The 25,812-nt window shown below is 37.0% G+C and overlaps 1 long non-coding RNA gene across 3 annotated transcripts in view; it reads right to left on the minus strand.

Moving 5' to 3' along the window:
• Window positions 1–25,812, minus strand: part of LOC107316611 (uncharacterized) — a 155,178-nt gene that overhangs the window by 44,047 nt on the left and 85,319 nt on the right. The window contains exon 1 of one of the 3 annotated variants that reach the window (XR_014948066.1): window positions 6,274–6,358. The exons of the other annotated variants lie outside the window; for them this stretch is intronic. This is a non-coding gene — a long non-coding RNA (uncharacterized LOC107316611). Of the gene's footprint in view, window positions 1–6,273; window positions 6,359–25,812 lie in introns of those variants that run through there. 3 annotated transcript variants of the gene reach the window in all.

The following is a 25,812-nucleotide window of genomic DNA, read 5'->3' on the forward strand; positions in this document are numbered from 1 at the left end:
TGGTTTCTAATACCAAATAAAAACCCTATTCTGACTGATTTATAGTGGACAATATAACAGTATTATTGGATCTTTAAAATAAAATCCTCATTAAAAGTTTTTATTATTTGATTAGTTTAGGAATCTATATGTTTATTCAAATGTGCATGTTCACAGGATTAACTGTTTTCAATGATATTTCACTCTTTTACTATTTGTGGTTAGAACTGAAATCTTCAGATGAGTTTTGAACAGTCTTATACAACACAGAAGGTAAAGATTTACCTTAAATTTGATCTGAAACACCTGCAATCATACACCTGTAACTTCACGGTTCATTTGTCACCAAAAAATATCTTGGATTTGTATGACATCACTTCTCAAAAGCAGATCCCTGAGAAGTATTTGTTTTTAAAGCATTTATCCTACATGAAGCTGAAGGTGAAAAGCAGAAATCAGGTGTGACTTCTGCTGGTTCAGCTCAAAAGAAAAACGTGGAAAAGTTCTGCAGGAATTTGACTTCACTAATTCTAGAGATACAAAAATGTGAGGATGAAGAAAATCCTACGAAATAATAATTGAGGCAGATGCTCAGTCCTATCTCTGTCTTTGGATTGCTTGTATACCTGTGGTGCTGGTCCATGTAAACTGACCTAACAGTTCTCAGCAGAAAAAAAAATAAATAAATTAAACATTGCAATTATGGATATTGATTGGATAATTATGGATATTCATAATTATGGAATATGAAAGCATGGTGCAAGAGCCTAAAATGTTAGCAAGTAGCAAAATTAAGAAAGATCCTAGGAAACGCCTTGCAACACAACACTACTCAAACTTGGTAATGATCATTCAGGAAAGGCAGAGTTTAACAGCAGTAGATATTTGTAGCCCTTTGATAGCTAAGGGAAATCTTCAGCATAACCAGAAAAGCTGAGTAAAATAATCTCTTGTGAATGTTTTTCCAGGCAGGGACATTCTGCTGCTCACTACAGAGGTGGCAGGTGGGAAGGAGCTGCACAGTTTCATACAGCTCTGGAGGGCTCAGGACTGCAGCCCAAGAGCATGGCAACCTCTGGTATCTGGTTGCCTCTGAGAGAAGTCCCAGCACTTCCTTTCATGCCCTGCTGTTCCCCCTCTCTGACTGCTCCTCCTGCTCTGCACAGCCTCTGGCACTCACAACCTTCAGCAGGCCACCTCCAGCAGTACTGCAGAGAACTGCCTGCTTTACCTTTTTGCAAGGTCGATTTTGCGCCAGATTAGTGAGCTGCAGCATCTTATGGCAATTCAGATGAATACCAAAGCTGGCACCAGGTGAATAATGAATGTAAATAGCTAGGGCTGTGAAAGAAATAGATTTTAAAGCAGGAGATTGAGATTTCCATCTTTCAGCATTGATGGCCAGTAGAATTGACCTTTCATTTCCCCTTCTCATGCAGCTGCCTAAGACGCACTGCTGCAGAGAATAGAGCATACTATGATGGCTATGTGCGTTTCACATGGTTTACACACACTGATTTACAAAAAAAAAAAAATCACTCAGCCACCATCCCTAGAAGAAAAAACTGAGCAATTCATCAAGATGAAGTTAAACAGAAAAGGTTCCCAGCACAGTGTTCATATGGTTCTGTGCTCAGACTACGCCCTGCAGGCACTGCTTTCACTGAAAGGGAGTCAGGCACTATAGCTGGGAAGAAAGGGGACTTCAGAGAAACAGCTTGCATACCTCCAATGGGCTTCCCATACCTTTTCTTATTGCTCATTACATTTAATCAAGGCTTATTTCTCAAATCTACTCAAACAGACAGTTACCAGTGCTGATTAAATTCAGGAGGTGTTAGCAAACATGCGAGTCAGTCATGCTGTCTCCAGTGGAGAATGTTCAGTTCTTCCCTTTTTCTCCCTCCTCCGCTGATCTGCTACCTAACCTTTGCAGATGGCTTTTTCTCATCAATTACACAGAACTTTTTTTCAGTTACAGTAACTCAGTGATTTCATAACAGCTTTAAGAGTGAAATACTGAAATCAGATAGCCACAAGCTGAAGTGTTATCATGCACATGGACTGAGACTCAGAGTAGGAAAAAAAATAATAAAATGATCTCTCTTCTGCTCTCTGAAAAATGTCCATACTGTCCTATTACTTCAAGAAAAGCGATTACAGTTTCTAACAAACTTAAACACATGGTAGGTAAAAGCAAGTACATAAATGTAATAAACTTCAGCCAGGTACGTGGCCTATCATTCATACTGAGGGCTATTTGTTTATATGTGTCTAATAAAACATAAAATTTGAGTTTTATTGATATAGTGGAGCATTAGCTTCTTGGTCGGGACCTAAGCAGGAGGTTTTTTGCAAGACTTAAAAGGATTTGTACAATTCCTACCAGGACTAAACATTCACATCAACAAACTGGAAAGTACAAATCAAATCATTATTATTATCAAAGTCTACAGATGATATGAAGATGAGCTAAATGGTGAATCTTTAAAAAAAAAAACAAACAAAAAAAAACCCCACAAAACAGGGTTGACCAGTAGAAGCTAGTATTCAAATACAGCTAAATGCAAATGCAGCTAGGGACAATAAATCCAAACCACATACATGGGATAAATAACTACACTGATAGTGCATGTTGTGATTTTCAAAAAGAATTAAGGTTAAAGTACACAAGCCAGCAAGCTCCCATATCAAAGTTCTGACTAAATGAACCCTTCAGCTGTCACTGAATACAAACATGTGCAAGAAAATGAGAGAAAAAAATAGGCTGTGAAACTGGTGTCGACATGATTGATTCAGTTCATTCCAGTATCCACATCTGAAAGGATACTGTGCTTTCAAGCCACAAGACTGGGCAGAAGAAGAGATGCTTTTCAGTGAGAGGCAGAGAATTCAGTCAGTTCATGGAAAAGGGTATTTTCACTACCATGCACAAGTAGCTGCCACATAAAAACAAGAAATACATACTGGAGGTTTTTTAACCTTCCAGAAAAAACCATAGCAAGAAGTTTCCAGTGGAAACTGAAGCCAGGCAAATTTAAATGGTGCATGCTAGATAAACCTTAGGTGAACATTAGATGTTCATTAGATTTAATGAATCACTAGACTGAATTGCAACTAGACGTCATGTACTCAGAGTCATATCTTCAGATAAAAATATATATGATATTCAGAAGGATAGGCTTTAAAAAATGTTAGCTACATGTTAGTATATCTCAAAACATAGTAAAACCAGTTACCTAACAGGTTGTGGGACAGCAGTATCTGATGGTCCCTTCTCCTTCAGTATCTATGAAAAGGCAGACAAACTGGAATTCAGAGGCTCACTTTTTCAAAGTCTACTTTCATATCATTTTGATTGCTACCTTCACACTGAGTGTCCAAACTTCTGTGGCAACATACCTTTGAAGGAGTTGCAGGGGCATGCTGAAACTTGAGCATATAACAGAGTAGGAAAGCGGAGGAAAAAAGTCTTGCATGTCTCAAGATCTTGACTTACATGATCTTTTCAGAAGCAATGATAGATGAAGTGTCACTCTATAGTCATTAATATTGCATTTATCTGTCCACACAGAAACATACAGCCTAAAGAAATACCCAAGGTAAAGGAGCTCTACACAGTGGTTCTAGACTGCTGAGCCCTCATCTGCCTTTATATATTGCTTCTGAAAGAAAAAAAATCAACAACAACAACAAAAAAAAACCAAAAAAACAAAAAAACCCCAAAACTATGGATTTGTGAAGCTTAGTTAAACAGTTACTGCATTAAACAATTCAAGTGCTGTAAAACTTGTTCTCACAAGGCAGCATGATTTATAGGTGCGCTTCATGAAGAAGAGCAGAAGAAAAGCCACCTACCAGATAAACTCATCAGAACGTCCAGGAGACACCTGACTGAAAGGACAGTCTAGCATTATCCATTTACTGACTTGCCTTGTATTTCACAAATACAACTGCTTTGCAGCTTACACTCCATCTTTTGTTTCCCCGTGTCCCTCCAGGTATTAACAAAGAGAAATCCCTCTAAGTCTATAACTAGTACAATGAATGGTCTGCATCTAGCTATAGAAAAGGCCCTTAGTTTTTTTTCCATCCATTTCAGCGTGTATTTTCCCCATTAAAACAAAAAGATTTGAAGATCTGCTGCTATATTGATATTATGATAAATTTGTATTAGGATGACAAGTTTCCAAGAGGGAACACTCAGGTCTCCCATACAATCAAGTACATTTATCTGTAGCAGAGAACACTGCAAGCTGCAGAAATCACAGCTCTCAAGTGGTACAACAACAATTTCAAGTCACATCAAACTGTAGGGAGACTTTATTCACTATGTGCAAACTTCCAGCTGATCAGCTGCTTTTGAGTGTTATATTATTATTTTCTTTCCTACTGTCCAAGTCTGTAGTTCCCGGAGCAAGCCACTTCTATTTGTTACTCTGCCAGGCTCCTCTGTGGGACCGGGGCAATGCCACTGCCTCTCTCCAGCACCAGTAAAATCCTCCCTTCTGAGCAGCACTGGGCTCCCGGCAGCAACCTCATTGCCTCCCATTTTGTCCACAAGATCCACAATCATCCACGGGCTCCCCCTTCATGTGGTTTTAAATTCCTCATCATGGGATCACTGTTCTTCTCTAATCTGTCCTGTCTGCATTTAATACAGGCTGACTCACACTCGTCTATTTGAAGTCAGTGTTCTGCCATGACCATCTGCTTTAGTATTACTTTCTTCTGTTTCATAATAAATGAAAGAAGGAAAAAAAAAAACCCTCCAAAAATAACTCTAAATGCAAAAGGAGAGATTGCCTCAGAGTAGTTTGTAAGGTTGATTATGACATAGTTAAGATAGAAAATTAGGGCTCACTATATACAAATGTTTTCAGGACAGTGCCTTAACACATCTGATAACAGAACTCATCGTACTGGTATTTGACTCATATATTTTAAGACGTAGTTTATTGCCTTGATAACCTACACTGTTTACACTATGTTTATACAGCTTTGATAAGGATAGACTTTCTGTTCTCTACATGCACTCTAGTGCTAACATGGTTTGCAGTGTACTTGTGTTTCAAACATATCTCAGGGGATTTATCTGTTTGGGGTCATGGATTTCCTCAGGGCCAGAATCTCACTTGCTGTTAATGAGAGTTTCACAGCTGGCAATACTGATAGTTGCTGATGTGGAGGTTTCCCTGTCCCCCTGTTTCTTGGCAGTGGAAGGACTCTGGTGCCAACAGCCCAGAGCTTTGTAGCAGGGTTCTGGAAGTACTAGAGACTGTTCAGCTGAGCAGCAAACCTTTGGTCACAGTGATGTGCCTGTGATTTGTGAACCAAGAAGGGAATGTCATGAGTTGCTGTTCCTCATCACTTCAAAACCAGAGCAGCTGTGGAAACCATCACCAAGGGACCCCTGATCACGTAGGAAAATTAGATTTTCTACTTATAAAACAGGAAAGCATGCAAGTATGGTCATATTACTGATTTCCAGGAGGCCCTGCAAGTGTTTCTGTTCAGGATGGGAAAAGATTAAAACACCATTTACATGACTGTGTAAACCTCCTGTCTTGTAGTCTTGTAAACGAATTACTACCTCACAGGCATCTCATGCCAAGAAAACATTTTACATTCAGCTGGAATAACTGTACACTTAACTTCAAAGTTACAACCTGCTTCCGGTCCTACTTTGTCAGGTCTGAATTAGAACCATAATAATAATAAAAAAATAAATAAAATAATAATTAAAAAAAAAAATTGTCTTAGGACAGAGATGACATGTGCTACAAACTATTCCACATTCTCTGAATTCTACTTCAGATGTTGAATAAAAATTTCTCATAGTTCAGGAAAACACAGTAATCACCAGCCATTGAAGAACAGGTAGTAAACCTCTCAAGCTAAACTTCCGAGTAGCATTGTAAGATGAGGAGCAATTACCAAGTACTGCCACCAGCTTGCTCTATTACTTCAAAATTGGTCTTCTATGCACAAAAAGCTATAGAGCTAGGGTATATTCCTCATACAGGTAGTTATTTAATATCTTTTAAATTAAAAGAAGGCTGCAAAGTTGGTTTTATTTTTGAATCACTGAAGTAATGAATGCTAGCAAAGAAATAACAGCCCTAGCAAAACAAGCTTAAGTAATGCCCAAGTGATATCATTCACTAACTGTACAACATTCCCGACAGTTTCTGCACCATTTAGCACTAAGATTGTGTATAGTTAGAATAATACAAGTATAGTTATGTACAGTTGGAAATAGATAGCTAGAGGATATCTAAGAAAAAGACTCACCAACTCTGAGGCCTTCAGTCAAGACAGATGCTCGCCAATGTCAAGACTTGACACAAAGAACTGCACAAAAGAACAATCTCCAGAAAAAGAGGCTACCTTAGTAATGGTCAGCCCTTAAATGGGATCTAGGAGAGGTGGAGTCAAGCTCCAGACCTCCCAGGAGCACAGCTGAGTTACCTTCACCTGTGCTCCTGCAGCTGTCTCGTTGCTTGCCACAGATGGTTAATCAGAGGTTCAGGCTGTGATCAACAGTTTCCCTTACAGAATGTCAATGCTCCAAGGGGACAAAAGTGATAAAGCATCTTAGAATTAATGCCAGGTTCAAATATCTTCAAGTCAAAATCAGTGAAAAAGTCAAAATGCCACTATTTTCTTTTTTGTTGTTGTCATAATACCAACAATCAGAATAAGATGATAATGCGGACAAAGGAAACAGAGTTAATCCAAATAAAGTTACATGTCATGTGGGGAGAATGTCCTTGAAATTGCTGAAGGCTTTGCTGGTCATAAGGTTAAAGTAACTGTTTGTTGGTTTGGCAGCAGCTATTTCACAAAGACAAGGATTGTACAAATAAAACTCATCAACTCAAGTAATTATTTAGTTTATACAATATTGAGTTGTTTGATCATGACAGAAACTTGATTCTGCATAATGCATTCTTCAATTGGAATAATTTGCCTGAATAAAATACATGCAGAGAACTAATATGAAAACCAGTGGGGAAGTAGTAATTTATTCTTGATGTTTACTGAATAATTTGATAGTGTGTCACTTGACTATCACTATATCTTTATAGGATGATCCTTAAAAATTATGTTGATGTGATCCACACATGTGATGGATCACATGTGACCTGTGTGGATCACAGGTAATCTGTGCTGTAAAACTGCTACTGTTTTTTTTTTTTTTGTTTTTGTTTTTGTTTTTTTTGTTTTTTTGTTTTTTTACATCTTTACTTTGAAGTTATTTCAGGTGTTCAATCTTTGCATATTTCAATTTTATTTATGTTTAACCTCTAATAAAATGAACGTTTATTTAACTTCCTAACATAGTTTCAAGAAAAAAAAAGATGTATTTGTAATTGAAATCTACCATTTCTGATTATTTCTCTGTAGCTAATACATAGCTATTTGGAATTAGGCTTGAGACAGCTCTGAAACACTTGTGGGTTATGTATCTCTGAAAACATACATAAAACAGGAAATCGGTGCTATCACCATTATTGAAGTAAAATGTTCTTGTTAAATCTTTCCAATAAATCAGTCAATGAGGCGGTTATTTCATTTCTACAATCTAATGTCTTCTGCTACTTTTAATTAAAAATGTATCCAATCATGTAAACATTATTAGGAGCAAAACATTTTCTACTTATGACTTTTTAAGTGTCAGCAAACACATCTGGAACTTTGCTTAACAGATAACAGAAAAAGTGTAGAATTTTACCAAAACCAATAATATCGACAGCAAATTTCAGGAGAAGGATGGAGTCTTGTGTCTATTTGAAGCAGTCTGTAGAGGTAACAGATAGCATAATGAAAGCTTCATTTAACCACCACCACTAGGCCATTAATTAAAGCAAGGTAAGTGCTTTTAGGGATAACAAATTACACTGGAGTTTCAAATCACTTGTTTTGAATGTCTTAGTACCTTTCTATAAAAAACTGTATAACAAAAACTGCCATATATGATGGTATGCAACGACTGTATTTGCAGTGAATTGCACAGTAATCCCTCAGTGCACTAAATGACACCAAGCCAGAGGACAGTGCTGATTCCTCACAAGGTTGACTAACCACTGTTGCTTCTATTCAGTCACATAAATGTGCTGAAACATATTAAGCTGGGAATATGGTCCAGTGGGACATTAAACATTCAAGTGCAGGGAAAGACACATTTTTGCCACAACAGATGTGCATCAGGGACTCAGCAACCTGTGGTTTCCCAGAGTAGGGATGAGCATGGTGAAACTGACAGGTGGAGGCTGCCCATTGTGAAGCAGCAGCAGCAGGTTTAAATCAAAATAGCCTTTCATTTGGCAGTGTTTCTCCTGAAAGGCTGACCTCAGCCATGAACAGAGGCATGGATCAACCCCACTCAGAACCAGGCTTTTACAGGAAACAAATGAGAAGCTGAGTTGCCTCAGGCTCTCTGTGTTGTTAATAGATGAGCAGCATGGCCAGTGTGTGATTCAGCTAATCCAAATCTCAGCAGCTTTCCTGTCCAGCCAAATTGAATTCATGTGGGTCACAAAGAAGATGAGATTTGAAAAAACAAATACATCAAATTAGGTTCCTAAATCCCTTATAAATTCTTTTCAAATTATTTTTAAAATAAAATCTCACTGAAGTCATTGTTTTATAAGCAAAGTCTTTCATCACCTAACCACAATGGGTTTGATGCCATTGTCATAAAATAGGGACTCAAACAGGGTCTTCAGTACAGTGAGAAATATTCTGAATAGGCTATTCAACATATGATTATTTCATTATAATATTCCACATCAGTCATTCTTTCACTGTCCAACACAGAAAATCTTACACTGTTAGGTAATGTTAATTCTTCAAAATTGCTGCATTCTTGGTCTTTGTCTGCCAAGAAATTAGAGGGGAGTAGCAAAAACAGTAATGAGACAGACCTAGCAGACATAATAACACTTATTCAAACTGCCTATCTGTAATAGTGGTGCTTTATAAACGGTGCTTAACAGATAATTATCTGATTAACTTTTATGAAATCTCAAATTTGGATCCTATAACTCAGTGTCTAAGATCTTTTGAATTGCCATTTGATTACCTACAAATATATTCCTGAATAAATAATGTGCCAGCATTGATTTCTAGTGAAAAGGGAGCTTTGTTCATACTGAGAGGCAGAAATGTTCCATGGAAGTTACAAAACTTATATCATGCAGCCTTTTCAAGCAGAAAGTAAAACTATGTTGTTCTTGTTTGTACAGGAATGCCCTGATGGGAACCTTTGTTCAGAGTAAGGCATCTCAAGGGCATCAAGAGTGCTTTAAACACCAGTACCAAAGAAAAGCTGCTTTTAATTTAGAGAGTTTCTTGTTTTCCTGGAACAAGTGCTAATCTCTTTCTATGGGACTGATTCCTGGTACACAGCAGTGTTTTCTGCCTACACTAACATGTTTCACTTGCGTTCACAGTCATGACTGAAAGAAAAGTGCTAGGAAGGCTTGGGTTTTGCTGACATCCAAACAAAACAAAGTTCTTATGTTCAAGTAGTTGGACATTGGCATCAATTTTTTAATATAAATTTCAGCTTCTCTTCAGCTCCTGTGGAGTGCTCTTCTACCTAGTGATGACAGTCCTGACCCTGCTGTGACTCTGTAATGGGAACCACCACTGTTGTTTTGTCATTTGGATGGTTTGTGTTTGCGCTTTCATAAACCTCAGAATTAGCATCTTTTTCCCTAGGTGTTGTAATTTGCTGTGATCTCTTAGACCCTGAAGTTCCATTTCAGCAGAGAGTTAAATGCAAGCAGTGAACACCTCCCTCAAAAATGAGCCTATATTTTGACAGTCATGTACATAATAGTTCCCTTAAAGTACAAAATCATAAATTTTACTCAGAAAGTGTGGATAATTATCACATTGTCCTTTGTGGACAGAAGAAAGGAAGGAATAGGGCACCTGAGCAACCAAAAATCTCATTGAGTTACTCCTGTTTGCCATGCAGGTTTTGTGCATAAGTATAGAGTGGTGCCAAATCCAATCTGCTTCAACAACATGAAGAGATGCCAGAAACACATGCAGCACTGGATTCCTTCTGAGTTTAATTATAATTGGACTACAAAAATTACAAAATCATACTTGTTTAGTAATACTCTCAACTAACAACAAATGTATACAATTGTTTTCAGCTGTTTGCTTCATCAAAATAATAGAGAACAGTATACTGGTAAGTAGCCATGACTTGATTAGGTGAAAAAGAACATCATAGTTTTTACTTTTATGTCATGCTACTAGCTTTCCCCGTGAAGATAGCTTATAAGTGCCAGACAATGTATACTCTTAATTGGTAACTGTGCCTTCAGTGCTTTCAACTGATGATATATGGATTTTCTATGAACTCTTACTGTAGTAAATTGCCATATTTAGCAGCTTTATCCTCTCAGATACTTTTTGAAGCCATGGGAATTATTTCTTGCTGTGTTAAGACAGCAGGACTTTCTCTCTTAATTTTTATCATTCCATTAAGTAAATCCACTGAGCAAATAGCTGTTATTATGGTAGTATAGATTTTCCTCTGCTCCATTAGAGTGAAAATAAAGTTGATAATTGACCAATATCTTACAGCATTCATTCTATGTCTTAATCTCAATTTACTATCTATTCAGGTATTCTGTCTGTGGCATTTCAATTTTTGCATTAAACTCCTCTCTGTTTAATTTAATTTGTGTTGTTTTGTATTGCTGATCGTTCCATGAGTTTAAGATGGGGTTTTCAGAATTTTGCATCATACATGTGATGTGTTAAAACTGTTGAAAACTCAGTCAAGTCTAGCTTCTAACAGGCTCACTTTATCTTGAAACACTTGACATTTCAAGCACTGATATTTTCTTTGTTTCTTCTTGAGCCCCCAAGAAATACTGGCTTGTTGAAGAAAAAGCTAGCTTGAATGAACCTCAATATCCAGACACCAGAAGCAGGAAGAAATCCAGCTTGTTCTGAAAAGTCTTCCAGTCTAGTCTTATTCTAGTCTTCCAGTGCAGAGTTACTGCAGCACAGAAGAAAATTTTGTGTTAGAATTCTTCAACCAAGAGTAAGCTCTGTAAGAGATGTTGCTACCACAGAGGCTGTTTCTCTATATGAAACTGTTAGCTGTTAGGAAAGATTAACATTTGTAATGGCAGCATTTGCACCATATTTTCAGTACAAGGCCATGGATATACACCCCTTTACTAAGGAGTTGTCAGGGTAAGTTTCTCCAAAGGTAGACTTTCAAAGTCTCTTCATTCAAATAGCTTCCTGTAAAAAGAAGGATGCCCTCCTCTAACTCAGGTGTTCCTTTTAGATGGGTCCTTTAGAAATTCAAAGATAATCAGCATGGTGGATGAGGCAAGCACATTAGACAATCAGGGAAAGTTAAAGCACAAGAAAACCCTGAGCCCTATCTGAATCTTCAAGAATTTTATCAAAAGCTTTGTATTTAGATGCTTGAAGGAATAAAAAGCAGAACTGTGAGATTTCAACATTAAGAAATGGGCAAAATTTCAAAACAAGGGTAAAAATGAGCTAGTTGTAGAGTAAAATATAGACAAGCCCTATAAATTCAAGAGGCACTACTTTCTTATCGCATATGCAGAGGACATGGAAAATTTTTTCTATAGGTAATGGTCACCTCCTAAACTATATAACATTTCAGTTTCTCTGCAAAGAGATTGAGTTCACCTAGGCATTCTATTTAAGAAGGCAGCCAATGGTGGGAATGTGGTTTACATGTTAACCTCTTGTGAGCTGTTTGGATTGTCTCATCCTTGCTGTAGCTTTCTTTAAATCAGAGGATGTTTTCCTCCTTACTTCAGCATAAAAGAACAACAGGGATGCAAGGAACTGAAAACCTCAGAATCCTGATGAAAAGTTTCTACTTGTTTTCCAAAAAGCAATTTTAGGGTAATGAGTTTATTTTCATGGAATAAGTAAATCAGAGAAAGAGGTTAGGAGAATCATGAGAGTGGTTTAGCTTTTTTCTTTACAAGTCTTGGCTCTGATCTTTGATTGCAGTAGCTCCTCTATTTGAGGAGGACTAAGCCAAGCCCCCTTTTTATTTCCTGATCAGGTTCTCCTCTTGTATACCTTTTCTTTTTCTTTCTTTCTTTCTTCCTTTCCTTCCTTCCTTTCTTTCTTTCTTTCTTTCTTTCTTTCTTTCTTTCTTTCTTTCTTTCTTTCTTTCTTTCTTTCTTTCTTTCTTTCTTTCTTTCTTTCTTTCTTTCTTTCTTTCTTTCTTTCTTTCTTTCTTTCTTTCTTTCTTTCTTTCTTCTCTCTTTCTTTCTTCTCTCTTTCTCTCTTTCTTTCTTTTCTTTCTTTCTTTCATTTCTCTCTTTCTTTCATTTCTCTCTTTCTTTCATTTCTCTCTTTCTTTCATTTCTCCCTCTCTTTCTTTCTTTCTTTCTTTCTTTCTTTCTTTCTTTCTTTCTTTCTTTCTTTCTTTCTTTCTTTCTTTCTTTCTTTCTTTCTTTCTCTCTTTCTCTCTTTCTCTCTTTCTCTCTTTCTCTCTTTCTCTCTTTCTCTCTTTCTCTCTTTCTCTCTTTCTCTCTTTCTCTCTTTCTCTCTTCCTTTCTTCCTTTCTTTCCTTTCCTTCCTTTCCTTCCTTTCCTTCCTTTCTCTCTCCCTTTTATTTTTTTAAACTTTGTTTCATTAAGTGCTTCAGTTTATTTACTATTTATAGTTCCCACACTCAGATATGGGAAGAAGCTGCAGCTACATCCTCTTTCTACTCTGCAAGGAATTCAAAGTCTTTCTCAGAACAGAGAGTAGCTTATGGTTTTCCAGTTAACATTTTCCTTTTTTAACATGGGACTTCCTGTTACAAAAAAAAAAAAAAAAAAAAAAAAAAAAAAAAAAAAAAAGTATTGTAGAAGGAAACACCAAAGCAAACGTTCAGCTCATTAAGTTTGTGGGACTAAGTTGATTTTGCTGTGCTTTACTGTCCTTTGGGAGATTATTCATAAGAAGTGAAAAGTAACAATATTCACATCTGGATAAAACAAACAGTGAGTTACACATGGAAAAAACAATAGCGGTTTTACATACACCCCCACTTCCCAACCTTGCAATGCATTCCCAACACATTACATGTATAAGAATTGTTTTGCATTCACAACTCATTTAATTCTGACCTCTTAGCAGCACATACAGCGGCACACACTGCATTAATAGTGGATGTCTGTTCCCAGTTAATACTGTTGATACCATGAACGTAGATAATATGTAAGTCTAGATCCGGAAACATGCCCCAGACATTATGCTGACATCTGACTTCGGGGATGCTTTGTAATTTGTTTGGTTGAGATTTTCATTACCACCTCTCCCCTGCAGAAAATATTGTGTAATATTTTAGAACTTCAGAAAAGACAGTGCTCGAGGATGAGCATCTGCAAGGTTGCTTGAAAGAGAATTCTCAAAACCACGTGCAGATTTTCTTCTCTTCTTCCTCAGGAAGTGATCTAACCAATCAGCTGATCCACAGATATCACATATATAGAAGATACTATGTGTTCCAAACATTTGAAAAATACAAATCTAGTGCAATCTTGTATGGCTGCCTCAGAAAACTTACCAACACTTTTCTGCCTTTATTCCGGCTAAGGTTTCCATTCCAGAATATTTGTATTAGACAAGAAAAATGAGATCAATCAGAGATTATTTTTTTTTAACTTGGCAAACTCAGAGATAGCCTACAGAGGTCTGTGAGCTCTTCATTAGATATCACACAAGCTAAATGTAAAAAGAGCTACTCGTAAATGTTCTGTTGAAAAACCAATATTTAAAGATCAGATTTTCTAAGTACAAATAGTTTACGTAGCATGTGGGAAATCAGTTTTGGGGACAATAAATGTCTGTTTCTATAGATTTTTTTTTTTATCTCATTTCTGCCTTCTCCCACCAATAAAATGCAGAAACGCCCACAAAATTATTGCTAGAATCAGTGAAATAACATTGGCTTATATAAGACGGTACATCCAAGGGCTATTTTTCTGCAACACATACTGTGTGGTGTGCACTCTCCTGTCTTCTTCCTCTCAGTGGCAGGAAGATGTCTGACCTAACTCAAACAGATCAGTAGTTAACTATTTTTAAGAGTGGCATTGTTTTCACATGAGCAGCATTGAAACCATATGGTCTCCTTTTCTCGTCTTGTGCTTTCATCTAACAGATAATTATGCTTGAAAGTACTGAAAAGTATTTAGCTTCAAAATCCATCCCTACCTTCTGGTGCTCTGCTTAATTTCCAAGTTTTATTATCAATGGAAAAGCATTTCTGCATGAAAGTTTTTTTTCTTTCTCCTCTCCTCCTACTAAGTGAAGTAACCTATCTACACTGTTGAGGAATAAGACAGCTGAGGACTTGCTAAAAGTGGACAAAATAGAAATGTTTTTTTTTCAAAAGCATGCATAATTTTAATAAGAGTTATAAGGTAAAAAAATAGAAGAAATGAACACGTGTATTGGATGGTAAAAGATCTAAAAATTAAATTAATATTCTGCACTTATAATAATTGAAAATATGCTTTATGAATAAGACTATGGTAGAATCTGACATTCAGCAGACTACAAAACATGTATGTGATTAACTACTATTCATCTGAAGAATGAGAGTTATGCGGGTCTTGTTTACTTGCAAATCTGATGTGTTACCAGTGCTTTCTATGGCCAGAACAAAGCTGTTCATCCCTCTTTCTCCAAGCCAGCAGTTCCTTGTGTGATCAGCCCCAGGGATGTTGTGATTTGCGCCTTAAGCCACAAGGGGAAAAAGTAGGGCCCTGTGCCTAAATAGAAGGTAATCTTGGCTCCAGCTGCCTCTTTGCCAGTGTTCAGTTGACAAGAAGTTCAAGGCATGGGCAGTGAATGAACACATTTTAGGAAACACAAGTTGAACCACGATCCTCTTTGTGTAGATGAATGCTTAGCTATATGTTCTTCAATCTGCCTCTGATAATCATGGTCATGCATCATTAGGTATCTATGAAGGGGCAATCATGCAAGAGTAAGTTAGTTTCTGCCTTCTTAGCCTGTTCATTACATTTCCCTTGTTGAAATGTACACAGTAATCCTTCTTCCTGCTCTACAGGATTAAGCTCTTTCTCTACTAGATATTTCCTTGGTTTCGGGAAGGACTCTATTTTTCTTGGGTTTTTTTTTGTTTGTTTGTTTGTTTTTGGCACATGGGTCACAGACTTGTATGCCTGCTTGCAGTGTAATTTTGGGTGTTGAAAACAAGAAATCTGGTCCACAGTGTTGCATTCTAGATCTAAAGAGACTATGGGCCACCCAGATGGGAATTTGCAGAGGAAGTAACATGCTATCCAAACAGACCTAGAAGACCTGGCAAGTCATTTCTTGGGTCTCTTAACTCACTCCTGCATAGCAAGGAGCGACTGAAAATACATATAGAATTAAGACTAGGAATGGATGCACTTGTACATGATTAGTTCCAGTTTCAAAAGCATTCAGGAAGATAAATCCCTCTGTTTTTTACCTACACAGTTCTGATATGTGACCTTTTAATATGCTTAGCCACCACCAGTTATATATTTTATTTACATTTTAAATTGCAGTTGCTTTTCTTGACACCAGCTGAAGCTAGTTTCTTACCTCTGACAGACAACAGTAGAAGTAAATTTATACAGAGAAATTTCAGCTCAGATGCAATGTGTTTTGTTGGTTTTTTTTGTTGTTTTGTTTGTTTGTTTTGTTTTTTTTTTTTTGTTTGTTTTTTTACTATCACCATCTTCCCATGTAGCTGGTATGATCCCAATCAGTGCACAGAGAATTTTGAATTGGAGCTGGTGCCATGAAACAGCATCACTACACTGCAGTTGTCACAGCTTTGTCAGGACTCCTATCTCAGCTTATGCACCTGGTTAGTTTCACGTAAATGCAAAATTACGGTATCTCAATAAAACGAAGATCTACTATATTTGGAAGTGTTGGATACTGACCCTCAGAGAAAGAGACGGACACTAAAGAATCAAACTCTAGAGAAACTTCTCATCAGTGATCTGGCATTAAAATAACTACATTAAAATCAATAATTCTGGAATACAACAGTGGAAGAAAATAATATGCTACTAGCCTTATGATATGCATAGATACGTGCAATGCTAGTAAGGTGGAAAAGAGATTCCAGTATTCCGTTAGAAGCAAGTCTAGCCATACGTAGAAGTTAAGCTGTAAAGGTTGAGAGTGTCTTTACACCTGCAGAGTAATCTCAACATAAGCACAAGGTCAGCGTCAGAATACATGACCCTATTAGTCCTCTGACCTTTTTTATTCTGAATCACTGTGATTTTTCTTTGGAGACAACTTTAACTATCCGTGATTAACAGTCCACCGCTCTTAGGCCCGCATCTTTGTTTCCTTTTCTTTCAAAATATTTCTTTGGTGTAAATGAGAATAACAGTTCTCTCACATTCTCTGACATCTACAAAGATCTAGGAAGCAATACTACATCCCCCTAGACTGTGTTTTATATGATCTGTGCCATAGGAACAGACCTAGAGTGAAAGACAAAGCCAGGCAGGCAGAACAGGAGTAGGCACTGGATTATGCAGAGCATACAAATGGAGGCGTTCTGCAAAACACTTGATTATGTGATAAGGATATAGCAGAGATACTGTCCTACTACAGATTTCTTTCAGAGCTAAAAAAAAAATGGGGACTACATTAAGACATGACTATGTGACTGGGAAGAATTGCACATTCAGGGATCCCTTTCTGGAACTTGCCCAGAAAATTACTAGAGCTTACTAGTAGAGTCATACGACCTGAAACTGGCTGACTGATGTCAGTGAAAGACACTACCTTTAAAACCAGAGACCGAATATTCCCACATTAAGGAGAAAAAAGTAAATAAATTGCTAACAGTTTGGGAGGAGTTTTGAAACTCTTTCCATATAAAGCTGTTTTTCAATCTGTCATCAATCTACAGTAACCCAGTGAAGAAAAACAGAGCTGTGGTATCAGTTTGGATGTCAGATACAGTTGTAAAAAGCTGCTAAAAGCATGCAAAGACAAATTTGAAAGATCTCAATTTCATATTCCTGGAAAAGGATTCATTGGCAGAGATACAGGCAGAAATTTTAAGTTAAACAAAGAGAATCTCCTAAAATATGCTTATGCTCCTAATTTGACTAACCTTTGGAGTTTGAATTATCCTATCTCTGACTGAGCAGCAAAGCTTGCTATCAGAGCATAAGAGCTGCTAATCTTCTATTGTCATGGTTAAACTCAGAAGCATTTGTACATCTTGGCTAAACATATCCTAACCAATCTCTACAACTACAGAAAGAAATTTCACAAAGTAAATACTGTGAAACTCTTATGATTAGTGATTAAAAAACTTCAAAAGGTTTAAAACCTCATCTTGGAGCCTGCTGCTATGGACACTTTTCAAAGGCTACCATAAAAGCTTTTATAGACTCTTTGTATAGTGGTTTGTGATTTTGTGTTGTCTGCCTACAGTTTTGTCTTCTTAAATTAAATTGATTTTTCTTTGTTTTCCTACAGAATATTCTTTTTTTCCTCGGAGTTCATAGAATCTGGAGTTCAAGGGAAAAAAGACTCTTGTGACGTGGAATAAATTATTAGAAAATGCCAATGTCAACCCAGCCCCAGTAATTTCAGTGACAGAAAAGGCTACAAATCTCCTCCTTTTCAGAGATGTCACATATTTCCCCAGAGGTTCCTCAGATTATACCTCTGACCTGGCTGACAGCTTAGCCACAGACATATGGTGAAGCAGGAAACGGCAGGAGAATGACTCTGTACTGTTATACAGACTTGGAGACTCCTGTTGAACACTAGGGCCTTGGTTACCTAAATGGCTTGCTTTTCTTGTTTTCATTTTTTGTTTGCTTGGTTTTTTTTTGTTGTTTTTTTTTGTTGGTTGGTTTTTTGTTTGTTTTTGTTGTTTTTTTGGTTTGTTTTTTGTTTTTTGTTGTTGTTTTGTTCTGTTTGTGCTGGTAGCTACCTATCATATCCTCAGCTAGGAATCTTCTAATGATCTTATACTAGGTTTCTGTAAGCACGAACGTAAGAATGTGACCATACTTCTTTCATAAAGAGAAAGCTTAAAAAATTTTTGCTTATATAAACTGCTGTTTACTTGTGAATAACAAATTATGTTCCCTTACTTGTGAAGCGTTTCACACTAATAACAAGTAAGTTAGAAGTTGAACAATAATGTTCTAATATGATACTATTTATGCTTTGTCATAGGGAACTTATAGAACATCAAATTCAGTAGTAAAAGATCAGGCAGAATTCATCCTTATAACACAATGAGTTTCACACCCAGATGTGAGCCTTAGGATATCATAAAAGTGTCACAGTTGCTGTTTTACTTTAAAGCTTAACTGCAGCATCTAGAGAATCACAAGAGCTACTATAAGATGATCAATAAAGATTTTGATGCTTTGGTCAAACAAAAGATGTGCATTCTCTTTCATTCTGTCCTAAATACACCTATTTCAAAAGTCATCATTACGTTGGAACAGGTTCTAAAAAGAATGAGATGAAAATTGACTTCTGATTGCTCTTGGCTCTACAAAAATGGATAGTAGGTTCTGGGCTAAAAGCAGCTGTTAAATGTTTGCATGTGTCATCTTTCAAATTCAAATTTGGTAACTATCGTCAGGTGACATAATTAAGGGATTTTGTTTATATTTTACTACCACAAAAGAAGGAGTCACAAAAGGATTTGACGAATCTTTTTGGTGATGCAACTTACAAAATATACTGATTTCTATAGCCTGCTCTAAAGAGAAATTCAAGTTTCTGCAAAGGCCAAATGCAGATGCACAGAGTGAATGAGGCTGCTGAACCTGCTGCCTCATTCTGAGTGAGTGGCTGACTCCCACTCACCTCTGCCTTGTGAGCTGCCCAGAAGCTGAGCATTCATGAAATAAACAGTACCCTTCCATAACTGAGAACTGTCCTCATAACAAACAGCATTGGGCAGTGCATTCAGTGGTACCATGAAGAGCTGGACAAGGATCAGGATATTCCTATGGATATCTAAATTTGTAACGTAAAAAACCACAATATTCAAAAATTTTGGAGGAATATAAATCCTCATGCTTGCATTTCAGAATGCAAAAGAGCTGCCAAACAACAGGAATGGGAAAAAAGCTTCTAGATGACTTTGCAGATACAGCAATTTGTCCTATACATTTTCCTAAAACAAGTATTACTGTAACATTGAAATTAATACTATTTCAATGTATTTTTGTTACAAATGTAATTTTGTAACATTTGCATAATGTTACAAAATTTTGTAAGAACTAGCATTAATAATTATACAGAGATAGAAAACAGGATAGTTTCAGTGGAGTGTGAGACTCTTCAGTCTGCGGAACAGCTCTACCATCTCTTCCTCATTGTAGATGAAAACTGGTGAAAGTGAAGAATCATAACATATTGGATTTCTTCCCAGTTCCTAATTTTCCATTTCTACTGAGTCTGTGGGAACTGATCTCCACCCAATTCCCTTGGTATTTGAAGAACTATTTTAAATAAAGATTTATTTGTGACTACATGTAATGATGAACACACACACATCAAAAAAGAAGGTGTCCAAGAGAACACTAACAAAAAACAGACTTTCTGTACCCTCTTGTAGACCAAAATAAAAATCTTGGAGAGTCTAAGTAATCTGCAGCTTCTCTCCACATACCAAACCCACAGAAGTATAATGCTGGGCATTACCACAGATTATACAAATCCTGAAAAACTCCCCACCTATCCCTGAAGAATAAGCAAAATTAGTGAGAACAGCAACTGTCTTTAATACATACAGCCACAGGACAGGGGAATGGCCATTGTGCATACTTAAACTCTAAGATGTATTCTTGCTATAGTGTAAGCCTGTAATATATTTCTGTCATGATTTTCTGGTAACAAAATCATCAAAAATCCTTTGTAATAACAATACCAGACATTCAGTGCTGCTCTCCAAGCTATGCTTACATCCACTCTTGGCTTTATTTGTATGGAATTACAGAGACAACAGTGCTTTCAGGATCAGAAAATTCTAAAAGACTAATAAGTGCCAGGACACATCTTCTCCTCCTTTCATAGGCACCACCATTCCAAAATCATGAAAAGGTAATATAAGTCTCCTCCCAAATGCCGCTTAAGAAAGTATTTAATTAATGTACAAATTAAAATGCAGAACATATAGAAGTTCTCAATTTTCAGCTGCAGGGAAACCAGAAATTTGGATATAATGCTCTTGAATGAACTCTGAATCTGAGAATTTCCTCTATACACAATTGGCCAAAAGAAGAGCTATGAAACAGAGCATTCTTACAGGTGCTGAAATTCAGGAATAAATCAATATTGCAACCTTACAGGTTTTGTTTCCTTCATCACTGCATGCATCAAACAATGGTAAGGATAAAGCCTAGATACAAGATATAGTGCCACACTTAACATCTTAACTAAATTATATGGTATACATACACACATATATATATATTTATTTTAATAAGCAACAGCAAAGTGAATATCAGATGAGAACCTCAATGATGTGCCTGAAATCAGGACTTGAGAATGATGGGGTTAAAAGCAGCCTCTTCTGTGTACCCAAAATGGGGAGGCAGACTCTGTGAGCTCTGCTCTTCCTTAACAGAGGTATTTATCATGAAAACCAGAGAGTAAAGTGAACATACGATAGCTAATGAGCTGCAAAATACAGCATGTCAAGTAGAAGAAAGGAGAAAAGAAGCTGTGTGAAGATCTGACTGCTTTTCTGGAACACTTCCTGCTGTCTCAGTATCTCTTATTTTTACACTGGTATATTAGCCCTGACTGCATGAGACAAAGTGTCTGGCAGCTCTCATGCCAAGAGAATTACAAGAGGTTTCATACAAAAGAAAGAGATACAAATTTGGTTCCTTTTCCACTGATATAATTAACAGTAAAAGCAGCAGGAAAAAATACTATGAAACACTTAATACAAGAGAATTTCAAAGCAGTAATGAAATGCAGTGGGCCCTGAACATGCAATCCTGACAGCAGCAAAATCAGCAGCCCGCGTGAGATAACTACCTGCTCTGAAGGGACAGCAAAGATTGTCTAAGCGTAATCTCAGCTCTGACCACAGACACAGAGGGGAGTGATTGGGAAGCAACTAATTTCACAAGAACGCACAGCCCACGGTAAGGGGGCTGTGTTTGGGCTGATAGTAATACACCTGATTCACAGACATCCTGTGCAGTGGTGGTATCTGTCAATGGCAATGGAGGAGAACCTGCAGTTCCAAGCAATTTATTGTAATAGAAGTAACCTGTTTCTTGTAAGTACTCACCGCCTTCCCATCTGCTGAACATTTGCAACAGATACTTCCTATCCAAATTGGATCAGACACTAACTACACTGGGCACAAATGAAATGCTACAGCCAGCTACTCCTGCCTTGCAAAATTTGTCCCAGACAAAACCTGAAACCTTTCTCCACTTACAGCATTTGATCTGCCCTGTTCATTCTAGCAAAATAGGCCCTGCGTAATGAAATGGAGGATTTTGCAATGGCTATTTTTAACACCATTCAAAACCCATGGCTCTGTATTCTTAAACCTAAGAAGAATCAGGAAATGGCAAACACCTCTAGTGGTATTCATGATATTAACAATATAACTAATAATAACAAGGAAATATTTACAGGATCATAAAGGACGTGTTTTAGCCTTTAACAAATTGAGTCATGTTCTGCATAAATTTTCAACTGCCCCACTGTAACTTATCCTTTGAGACCGACCAATCACAGTACATGCATTACAGTAACCCTTGATTTAAATACAGGTTTTGCAGAGTGGAAATGGTGAGAAGCTGTTTCTCTATGCACTCCTTTTCATCTGTTTTTCTTCCAAGTGCCACTTTACATCAGTAAACTTCAGATCATGATCTTCTGGAACTCTCAGTTACTTAATAGCTACGTAAGCCTCCTCTGACAATGCAAAGTGGGCATACGGAGATAGCATGCTGGTTTTCTACACAAGCTGATCCCTCTTTTTTTTTTTTTTTTTTTTTTCTTTTTTTTTTAAATTTCTGTTCTATACAATGTAGCCCTGAGAGCTATCTGTGGGGTGCAGTCCATCATGCTCTGCTGTTCTTCAAGGTGAGAATCCCACCACCTAAAAGACATTTTGACTTTTAGTTTTTGTTACAAGTAAAGATTCAGTAATAGTGTGCATTTTGTTCAGGCATGAACGTGAATGAAAATTAAAATCTTCTGTTTTTCCAGACAAGACTGGGAATTTACCTTCTTCCCCGTCCGCAGCAGCCTTTTATTTTCTATTTAAATCTCTTGCTTTTCATTAAAGCTTCACAGAAATGTGACCCTATTCCTCACCATTCACACACATTTTTTGTGCTACTACAGCCCCAGATTGGCTCTCATAAGCTGACACTGGGCCTGCAAAAAAACAACTGTATATTTTACTCCAGTATAGACCAACATATTTTCACTGTTTCATTAAGTTTTAATGTAAAACATAAGATTTTGAACATTGATACCGGATGTTGTTTCTACCCCAGCTGGTATATATCTGTTGGAACATATCTGTTGTCTACAAATGTCTAACATGCACAAATGTTTATATACCTCCTCATGACTCAGCATCACAAGCCATCAAAATGTGTTACTTTCTGAAACTGGAAACTATTTCCACAATGGAAGAAAAGAGGTACTTTTTTCTTCTGTACTGCTTCGTGTTAATATAAAGCAGAATGACAAGGTTTGGGAGTGGCTCATGAAGCTTGGTTGTTGACGTTTTTTGTTTTTAAATAAAAATTGGCACAGCAAAGCCAATGTGGCAAGAATTTTTCTTTTCACTTTTGTTTCTTTCATTGCTGCCTTAGAGCAGATGGCATTAACAGTGTCTAATTCCAGATGACTTTCTGAATGCATCTTACTGCAGAGAGCAAAAGAATGTATTTTGCTACTAACAACTCAGAAAACACACAAACGAAGCTCTGCATTTTCACTTTTTGCAGCCCTGTAGCACTCACATTGATCATGTGTGATTTTTTAATTTTTATTATTATTTTTAAGTGCACTATTAACTTTGTTCCTGTTCTGCTTCTGAACAGAAATTCTGAACACAAGATTTTAGTCCTCTGGACAAGGCAGGTTTCCAAGGAAGCTAAGAATTAATTTAGACATCTACAGCTTACTAACTTCATTCAGCAGTATTTGGTGATTAACGCTATGACTCCATAATTACTCCCCAAAGGTTTAAAATTTTAGGCAGTTAATACATTTTGTTCCATCTGCTTTACTCCAGTAGTGTCTTAAAACGTTCAATAAATCCACTAATTATGGAAAGAGGTTCTTTCTTGTTAGTCTCAAGAGATTACAAGAAGGCGGAGATTTAAAATTAACTCTTCAAAGGACTCAGGTAAGAGACAAAATGCTCGATAACTTGTGTCACTCACCAACCAGCACTGAAACACCATTACTTTCTAATAAGTATTTCTTCAACAAAATCAGGACTTCATTAAGTATTTCAGGTTAAGAAAGGACTCTAAGGAGGGTTGAGATGGATTAAGATGTTTTCTAACAACCCACAGCTCTTTGAAGAGTGATGGTAGTGGGAGTGGCTGGGACCTGTTCTGAAGAAGCTTTACAGCTGTCCTCTTCTGCTTCCTTAGAGGTAAGTGGCCTGGTTTGGTAGCTTAAGTGCAGAGAGGGCTGTTCCTTATTTCTTCTCAGTTCTTGGCTACATATTTTTCTGTTAGTCACATGAAGGAAGATCTTCCCATGGAAAGAAGGATGGGTGTGTTTTGTTTAAGAATGATACAGGTATACTATGAAAAAGAGCTCTGTGAAATCAAATAGTTAATAGTTCCTCTCTGTGGATCACTTCTGAGATAGAATAACTGCTTGGGAGTTGTTATATATATATAGAGAGAGAATGAAAAGAGTGGAAATGAAGGCTGCTAGTGTGATTCTTAAATCAAACTCGGGATTTAGACAACGCATATAATCTAAAAAGAAGTCACAAGGAGCATACTGAAACAAAAGTGTGAAGAATGAGGTTACAGATAAGAACATTTCCAGCTTAATGGAGATGCTTAGAACGTGGTACTTTGTTACCATAAAGATGTTACAGGATGCAAACAATAATCTTCCAATATAATTCTTACTTGAGAATAAGAACATGAATGATATGGCTTATCGTACAAAAACAATACTAACAACTCAAGGATTAACATAACAGAGGAAAAGAAGCAGCAGTTAAAATAGAACTATACTGCTATCTTTTAGAGAAATAAAATGCATGAAACAAAAGGTTCAGCTTAGATATGAGAGAAATTTTTCACTGTGTATAAAATTGAATTTTTCTTTTTTTAAAAAAATTAATTCCAGCTTGTCATAAAACTAATCTTCATCCAGATTCACTCAACCAAATATGTATTCAGTTATTCATAGGGTTCTGACTGAAACCATTTGCAATTGTTTTTCATGTTGTTTTCAAGCAAGGGATGGAAGCCAAACCACAGAGGAACAGAATGAGTGGTTATTGAAAGGGAAAGTCAAGTGGGTGCGATGGAGACAGTAGACTAGGGAATTCTCAACTGATACGCAAATGTTACTGGAAAACCTGAGGAAAAATTATCTTGTTTGGTGACCAGCCCATTACCTAGTTTACAGGTGCAATGTCTTCATGGTGAGCTTCCTATAGGCAGTTTGCAATGCACCACTCTTCTATCAGCCACCTGTACCATACAACTCCAACATTGGGGCTGACAGAGAAAAGCTCTTTGGCTATAAGTAAAGCTAGACTAGTTACCAGTACAGATTTAATTCCAAAATGTTCTAGTGTGGAGATAAAAAACAGCTATATAGTCAGCAAAAATGTCCCATTCCACCGATTTTGAATGGTAAGCAGCTTAGCTGTTGTAGAACTTTTCCAAAGAGCCAGGCACCTCCAGGGTCTGGACAAGCAGTGTAAGGAGAGATACCATTAATAGGTGAGTAGCAGCGCCTCTCTTTCACCACTATCCATAGTCCTGCTAGTTTTCCCACAAGAATAATGAAAGAAGATATAGCAAAACACCTCATGCGTCAAATCATTACTATTGTCCCCAGATAGAACAGGATTCACCATCTCCTGAAAGTCTACTGCCCATCTGAGTTCCTCTAACTCCAGTCCTTTTCACCCTGCTTTCCTGGTGAGCATATCTATCCAACACAATAAAGCTGTTTAAAAAACAGAGAGGAGGCAGGGCTTGAACCTGGCTGCTTTTATAAATCTTTGACTAAGGTGGTGTCAGAATTTACGTTTTCCTTAAATTATGACATAAGGAAGTGGCCTTTCACAGCTTATTCAGTTGGGGAAAACAATGAAACAATATCATGACATTTTCTAATCAGATATTTTCCCCACTTTTCCAAAAGACAGTGTCCATCTGTTTTAGAATCTGCTCAGTGCAGTTCAAAGTCTTCCAAGAACAAAAAAAAGCCCCCCAAAAACCAATAAATAAGTGAAATGGCTTCTCAGCCTTCAAAACGTCAACATCTAAAAATTTCCTGAGGGGAAAAAGTTGCACATGTTGTCATTATTACTGCAATAAAGTGTTTCTGACCGCTGCATCTTTAAATACTGCATACAATCTCCATGTGTTTCAGCAAGTCAGGGAGAGATTTTTGACTCAGTTTCAAAGAGAAGCGATCTCAAAAGGGAAAAAAAAAAAAAAAAAGTGCAAAATCTTGCTCTGCTCTAGACTTCCACACTAAAGGCACTGACTTCATGGTGCTTTCATTTGGAACAATTATAGCAATGATGAAGGA

Source organism: Coturnix japonica, chromosome 7 (assembly GCF_054131305.1).
Source record: "Coturnix japonica strain WE chromosome 7, WE-NBRP24, whole genome shotgun sequence".
In the NCBI taxonomy this organism is placed as follows: Eukaryota; Metazoa; Chordata; class Aves; order Galliformes; family Phasianidae; genus Coturnix; species Coturnix japonica.